The 8251-nt window shown below is 42.5% G+C and overlaps 1 long non-coding RNA gene across 5 annotated transcripts in view; it reads left to right on the top strand.

Moving 5' to 3' along the window:
- Positions 1-4570: 4570 nt before the first annotated feature.
- The window catches only part of LOC140855180 (uncharacterized), a 65141-nt gene continuing 61460 nt past the window's right edge, over positions 4571-8251 (top strand). For 4 of the 5 annotated variants that reach the window (XR_012138206.1, XR_012138205.1, XR_012138203.1 and 1 more), the window contains exons 1-2: positions 4571-4853; positions 4942-5046. This is a non-coding gene — a long non-coding RNA (uncharacterized lncRNA). The remainder of the gene's footprint in view (positions 4854-4941; positions 5047-8251) is intronic. The other variant, XR_012138202.1, reaches the window with a different exon arrangement.

Below are 8251 nucleotides of genomic sequence, written 5' to 3'. Positions count from 1 at the left end.
CGGATGGTGGCTGCTGTAGCGACGGCCGGCAGCGATTCAGATGGAGATGTCCTGGAGATATCTGACGAGGTATCTACTTCTTCCCAGCAGTGGATATTAGATTCTGCATGCCCCTATCATGTGTGTTGCAGAGAGGAGCAGTTTGACTCTCTGGAGAACAGTGAGAGCACTGTATATCTGCCGAATGGATCGAGCTGTGCGATCAGAGGCATTGGGACGGTCAGCTGGAGGACACATGACGGTGCAGTGAGGAGATTGGGGGAGGTCCGATACATACCTGATTTCAGGCAAAATCTTATCTCACTTAGCAGACTGGATTCGAGAGGCTACAGGACGGTAGCTGGTGGAGGAATCCTGAGGGTGCTACGCGGCGATAGGATTGTGCTGGAGGGGAAGAAGGGGAGCAGAGGACATTATTACCTGGCAGGGAGCCCAGTGCGAGGTGGAGCATCGGGAGCCAGGTGGAGCCCAGAGCGAGGTGGAGCTCCAGGAGGCGGATCGGGCACGAGACAGGAGACTCGGGAGGACGAGAGGCGATGTCGCAAGGTAAGATTCCTATTGCCGCAGGATGATGCCCCGAGCAGGTCTCAGGTCAGGAGGAGCACAGCATACGACGGAGATGGGATCGAGCAGCCTGGCTCGACTCCCATGTTTGCCCATCCATGATCAGCAGGCGATTGTCCCAGGGCATGGGGGCGAGAAGATCCAGAAGCTCTCGGAGTTTGGAGGAGGCCGAATATCGAGTCGAGGTGGAGATTATTAGGATTTGACGCCTCGAGATTCAGCCCACATTGAGCCCACAGCGAGGTTCGCGGCGAAAAACGGAGTCCAACGAGACCAAGATCACCTGAATCGGAGCTCGGATGGAGAAGATACGAGTTTTCGAAGTCGGCACGAAAATCAAGGCGACGGAGGATTGCCGGCGACCGGCGGCGGACGGCAGCGGCGCGGTCGCAGGCGGCGGCGCGCGGGACGCGCGACCCAGGCCCGCGCGCGGGGGGGGCTTGCGGCCCAGGCGGGCGCGCGGCCCAGGCGCACGCGGGCGCGCGGCCCAGGCGCGCGCAGGCCCGCGCGCAGGCGCGGCCCAGGCCCGCGCGCGCGGGCCGGCCCAGGCCAGCGGGCCTGCTGGCCCTTGCCCCGGTCCACCGTGGACCGGGTGGTCCACGGCCCGGTCTGTGGACCGCGTGGGCGCTTCCCACGCGTTTCTCGCGGTCTACGGCCCTATTTCGTGGACCGGAGCGCGATCTAAGAGTCGAGGACGCTCCCGGTCTTGATCCGACGGTCAGGAGGGTTTTTGGCTTTGTTTAGGATTCCTAATCCTTCTCTAATCAAGGTTTAAACAGTGTTTATGCCTTTAAAAGGCCTGTGAGGCACAGAGAGGTGTGGTTTTTCGGTTTTCTCGCCGTACGAAGGCCGTACGGCCCCGAGAAGAGAGAGGGAAGCGGACGTGCTGTGAGAGAAGGAGCAGGAGGCTCCTGGACAGCGGTCGCCAGGCTCTTCAGGGGTTCAGGGGGGTCTCCAAGAGAGAGAGAGCTTTTGTGAGGGGAACTTCATGTGAGAGAGAATTGGGTGTACAAGGGTTGAGGGTGAGGTCTCCTCTTGTAAAATAGTCTTTTCATAGTGAAGTTTGCATGCCCCGTGGAGGCGAGCCCTTTTGTGGCTGATCCACGTATTTTGATTGTTTTTCTTTTTATTTTGTTTCTTCTTTCTTCCTGCTGCATCGCGTGGTACTGAAAGGATCTTGGGAGGTGGTGTTTTGGCCAGACATCCACCCAACAGATAATCATATGATTTTAGTAATTGCAGAACAACCCATTATGTTTTCCTTTATTGATGTAATCCCATAATATTTTCATTTATTAGCCTGATTCTATATTATTTTTCTTTATTACTATGATCCTGTATGAGCTTATATTATTTTTTTTTTATGGAGTCTATATACTAGAATATACATTTGTTATTGAAACAAAGATAATAAAATCTCTTTCCTCTTTCTATCCTTCTCTCTTGTTTTTTCTGTTTCTTCTGAAAATATTTTAACATCTGGACCAGCCAAACTCAGGTGTCAGCTTCTAGATGTTTGATAATAAAATGAAATCTTGCTCTCTTAACCATTTATCCCCGCAAAAACTCGCCTTTTATGTGGTTAGGAGGCTCATAAGCAAGTTTGGAGGGCTATACAAAACTACAACCCTGATGAAGCATGTGCTATTTGGCTCTATTCTCCTTTCCTCCATCTAATACAATCGTCAGGGGACATAAGCATCGAGATAGCTAGCACCTTTGGTGTTGTTACTTTCACTCTTTTTTTTTGGTAGGATTTGGTGCTGTTTCTTATTTTTAATGTTCTTCTTTTGGTTCGCATCGAACCTATACAAATTGAGAGCACAGAATCTGCTCATCTTGTTTGCATTGGCAAATTACTCGTTCACAATATCTCACAAATGAACTTCTGTTCCATGATTGACATTGATTTATTTTGTATCCATAAAGAAGTATACTATGTTTACATCCCCGGTATACCTTTTAAAGAAGTACACAAGGTCCCGCCCTTGTTTTAAGGTAGAAAAATATGCTTCAGTGTGATGGCCATGACACAATTATCTGCTTGCAACCTAATGGACATTTCATTGATTTCAATAGAACTACTCCACAAAAACTCTCTCTCTCAGACAGCTAACTGCAGAACAACATCCATAAAACCAACACCAAAGACTAAATTAACATATAATAACCAAACCCGATACATGTGGCTTGAGTTGTGAATTCTGCGCATTAACTATATTTTTTGACCTGGTTTATTAGAATTTCTTTCCAACTAAGCTTGTAAGCAGAAGAAGAACAACTCAAAACCCGCAATATAGGCTACTTGTGGTGTTGCATGATTTCAATAGTTGCAAATTCTTCTTGCAGATGTGGATCACGGGAGCTTTAATGAAGAGAAGGAAGCATTAGATGAATTTCTGAGATACCTGGTTGTCATAGAGTGAACACAGTAAACAGGGAGATGCTGTGGAAACCAAAATCAGGGAAGATGAAAGTGTTCGGTGGATGGGTGCTTTTCCTTCAAAACTATTCCGGCCTCTGGGATGATATGATCCTAAGTCAAGCTTCAAGAATTACTTATTTTGCACTTCTGTATCAACTGGATCTATTTTCCCTGGCTGCCAGATTATTTTCCTTTATCTTAAGACATTGCATGGTGTGATGTCACTTCATAGCTTTCTGGGTTTCATATAATTTGATAGCACTGCAATACCTCACCAGCTTACTTCAATATTGTTTCCAGATTATACATGATATTGCACTTTCATATCACAATGCTCTGTATTATGCTCTGTGTTTCTGTGGTTTATTATGCCAATGTATTTTATTCGGCTTCTTGAAACTGTCACAAAGGTGTAGCTTCAATCCCCTGTGCTACATGGAATTCTTTGGCCAAGAATTGGTTTATCTTTATTTTTTCTGTCCTGTCAGCTATACTCTCTTAGAAGATCAAAGGAATGTAATAATTGGCTATCACAGCATTGGCTCCTTATGTTGATTGATTATATGTTACCAACAATACAATTTTTCTCTTCTTTTTGGAAGGTTATCTGCACTGATTATATTATTACAAAGTCTTTTTTGGGTTACCTTCGGCCCATACTTTTGGTCATGTAAGGATGTGAACAGGAGGTAGCAGATACTTTTGGTCATGTAATGGTCACTGTAAATATTGTCTTACAATACTCCAGCTGCTTTCATGTTATGTAATCTTTTGTATCTGTCTTCGGCCTATTTGGCCTTGGATCTGGGTCTGTTTGGTTTGCTGTAAGTGGGGTGAGAGACAGCCCTTCGCTGAAGTGATCTTGGTGACCCATGTACCGATCATTTTGGGCCAATTACTCTGGTTCATGGGCTATTTCAGGAGTATTTTGGGCCAAAGCAAATGCCCTAGGTATATTTCTGTGCGGATGCTCATTGCGCACCACTACGTATGCTGTTTAACTGCATAAATAATAAAAAAATGTTTGATTGAGAGATGACAAGCATCCATGCTACATCTAACACATATGGCACATAACCTTTACCAAAAAAAAAAAAAAAAACACATATGGCGCATTCGGAATTCTAGTATTAGAAAAATGAAGCAATCGTGCATCTTTCTATCAATAAAGAAATGCGTATGGACTATTTTATGTTGATACATAAAAAGAAAAATGCCACATCATATCTTGTACAAGTGGAATTGGATGAATATTTTCAGTCATTAGGTCAGCTTTGAGTCAGTTGTACCTAAACCAATCATGAGTACGTCACACTAGTTTTTTTTTTTTTTTTTGGGCGGGGGGGGGGGGGGGGGGTAAGTTACGCCATACTTGGGTTCAATTCTTAGAGTTTGCACGTCACGGTTGGGACAAATCTTTAAACGTGGTCCTGGACTTTTGGATACGATGATTATATAGGGGCAGGTCAAACGTGGAAAACGGCGGCCGGCCATTCGCACGTGTGCAGCAGCACTAATGAGTCCCTTGCTTCCGCATTCCCAGCAGCACTGACCTTTCAGACCCTTTTTCTTATGTCCTTTTCTTTCTGAAAAATAGCAAAGCCCAGCGTGGGACCTGGCAAAAGGATGTGCTGCAGCGAAACGGCTTCCACTTTGCCGCTTTCTTCTACTTCACGCAAATCCAATTTAGGGCTGTGGTTCTTCTCCGGTCCACGAGAATTCGACGGGCTGGGGGCGGCCAGCGGCGACCCATTAAAGATCTCGATCTCTATTCCGGCAACCACCTGTTCCCTCGACGCCAATCAGGATCCAGAGATGTGGATATATGTGAAATTCGTAGTGATTTGTAGCCTCCCTGAGATCGGTAATCTTGGCCATCTTCTTTAGGTTTTCTATCTTTTTTACCTTTTCCTTTCTAATTGAGTTCAAGCAATATACCAAATCCTTGGCAGGTATAAAATTCGTGTGATTTTGTTCCGGTGGTGCTCGGATGGATGATAGGGTGGCTCCGGAGAGGCGTTTTCAAGATCTTGAGGGCTTCGATGGCGTCGAAACAGGTAGGCAACAAGAACTCGTCCTCTAGGATGTTAATTTGCCCTAGGGTTTTGTTTCTTTCTTGATTGTTCTGTCAAATCACTAAAACTCAGATCGTCGATGTTTCAGTGTAGAGATTGTCTTGGGGTTTTCTTTTTTTTTTTTTTTTAATTATGTATATTGATTATTGATCACAATGCTACAAAAACCAAACAGAAAATTAAATTAAATTAAGCTAGTACATGGAAGGAACAAAGAAATGGTTTGGGAAGATTTTACATAACGTACGTTCACGGATGCTTAGAAATAAGGGCTGTTGGCAGTTGTAAATTTCATCCCCTCGAACGATGCACTCTGGTGAGGAAGTCGATCCAGACGGTGTCCATAGCAGTCGTTCCTAGAAACAGATTGTTTATAGTATTTAGAAAGGTAGAAAAGAACTTTCCCGTTGGAATCCTTTTTCCCCCTTCTGAAACTCTCCCCTTCCCACTCCTTAACGGCTCTGGGTATTATACTAACGTTAAAAATATCTAACGGAATGTATACATAAAGAATAAAAATTTAATACATTTTATTAAAACGGGTAAAGCTTGTTTTAAAGTAAGAAGGTTTTAACAATATCACGATCCTAGGATCAAGATTCTCTTTGTGCAGTGCGTAATTCTGAGTTTGTTGAAGAAGATTTGCCTTTAATTTGTTCTGAGATGGATCGGACATTTTATCAATTAAAGGAGTTGATATGTTTTCGCTTATATAACGTAATTTAATGTCAGCTCTCCTCCCTAGCCATTTAGATTTTACTATGCACTGAATCCTTTTCTTTCATGGATGTTCAAAAAATTGAAGGACATTGTTTGGTTAAAAAACACATGATGTTTTACTCGGTCCGTGTTCCTGTTGCATTGTCTTCAGTTAGAATAGTCACAGGAAAGGCAGCAAAAAAACTGTCCCCTGCTTTATCAATTAAAGCAAGATACAGACGAGATGTTTAGTTTCATCCCTGCTGTTGTTTTATTCTCTGTTACTTTTGTGTGTGGTCATCAACAAGTTTGATCTGCCACCTTTTTGATTTAAAATAGAGAGCAAAGTATTTATAGATTTTCTTTTATTTGTGATCAAAATGATTTTCCATTCAAAATTTCTGATCTATATTGAATGGAATGAGCAAACAATTCCATTGCTAATAAGATTGGTGCTCTTTATTATCATAATCCAGCAATACACTCGGGATGTGTAATTAGACAAGTCTCTTGTAAACCCCCTTTCAAGAGTAATCCAAGGAATTAGGCTCTGCTTCTGCCTTTCCTCCTGGTTAGTGGCAAGAGGATTATGCATATGGCATTTAGGCTCATTGTGCTGCATCTGCCTATGGAGAAGACTTTATCCACGAAAACCGGTCTTGAATTTTTAAAGAAAACATGCCATCAAGAATGAGTGACTAAGGGCATGTTCTAGTTAGGTATTTTGTCATAGAAGACCTTCTGATGTGTGGAAAAAGGTTGTTGATGAACAAATGGTCAAGGGATTTTGCTGGCATCATTGGTCATGTATAAAGAATCTCCTTCTGCATCAATTTTCATATGTCTACATATGCTTGTTGTGCCTTTTCTATGATGGCTGTGATCTTCAAGTATAGCAAGAAATCTGAGGCGGCTTACTGCTTTCTATTTGTTTGGGGAATGTTCTCCTTTTAAGTTAAACTTGAGATATCCTACTGGATTTATTTGGGTTTAGGTGGAGAAAGGTCAAAAGCCCCCCAAGTACCAAGCTTTCTTTCATATAGAACTATTATGAGTAATATTGGAGAATGAACAAAAGTCCTAGCATTATATTCATGCTTTTCCTGAAAGCAAGGTTGGTAGGTACTAAATGGGCCCATAAAAGTCCAACTGTTGATCATGTTGCAGATTTTGATATTCATATCTGTCTGTTTAAGAAACTAATGGTGTTGATTAGCTTACTGCTGTTAGCAAGCAATATGTGTTAAAGAAGACTTATTGAAACAAGCTCATCAATTAGTCCAGTCAACAAGCATGAGAAAGGCTTGGGGATTATTGGAATGCTTAACAGTTGCATGATTTTTAGAAATTTGGACTGCAGATAACACTGTCAATTTTGACCTGGAAGTTGAGGCTAATGCAGATATAAATACGTTGATACAGTCAATTTCTGATTTTGTGTATAATTGGATAGATTGAGAGAAGGGGGTTTGGGAAGTGGAGGGGGGGAAGTGGGGGGAGAGAGAGAGAGAGGGATTGTACATGATCGTATATTAATTTGACTGCAAAGTCTAAGCTGGAGAAACCAAATTGAGTTTGAAGGCGGTGTTGGCATAGGTCTTGTGGTTCATGTAGCATGAGGAATGACCTTTTAATTCATTCTGAGAATGTATCAGCTGAAAATATTTTCTTCTAGAACTCACGTATGAATTATGGGTTCTTGAGTTGATTAATTAGAACTTGCATTTGAGTCTTTTTTTTTTTTTTTTTAATGTGAAGTGTAATATGAAGGTTGAGTTGGATTGGTTTCTTGATTTCATACTCATGGTTTATGGGTTGCTATGTGGTCGGGGTTGGCTAGCACTGGTGTTGATCTTAGAGGATCACCAGCCCTATTGTAGACGACTCTAGCCATGCTAGGTAGGTCTAGACAGGATTTTCGAGTAAGATCAGTTGCATCCAGCACTAGATTGTAAAGCACAACTCACAGAGGCCATAACTTTCTATGCAATGTCTGTGTCAAGCACCAAACTGAGCTCTTGAGTAGTACCATGAGGGTGAGACCACCTCAACGGGCTTGTTGCATGCAATTGATGTAGATCTATGTCTCTGTAACAATGTTTGGGCCTCAAAACCGATCAATCATGGTAAAAATTTTCTTTTCAGGGAAGAGTTTGATCAGACACATGTTCAATCTAGGAGGAATGAGGCGATGGATCAGGTAGTGAAATTTTGAAGATGGCATTGACATTTACAATGGGATAGGATTAAGTTTTGGTTATTACTTATGGTAGTAGTGTTTAGAGTCTAACCCCCACCCCTTCTCTTGTTGAAGATGTTAATTTGAGATGCTTTAGGTCCAAGAGGCAATAATAGGTAATAATGTTGAATGATCAAATCAATATTTTTAGACGTGAAATTATGCTACTGCAATAAACCAATTGTTGGTATCCATTGGTCTAAACATTATTGGATATATGATTCTATGCTACATTACATTAAGATATGC

This window comes from Elaeis guineensis, chromosome 2 (assembly GCF_000442705.2).
Source record: "Elaeis guineensis isolate ETL-2024a chromosome 2, EG11, whole genome shotgun sequence".
NCBI lineage: Eukaryota > Viridiplantae > Streptophyta > Magnoliopsida > Arecales > Arecaceae > Elaeis > Elaeis guineensis.
The sequence above is the reverse complement of the archived record's forward strand: the minus strand, read 5'-3'. Positions and strand labels throughout refer to the sequence as shown.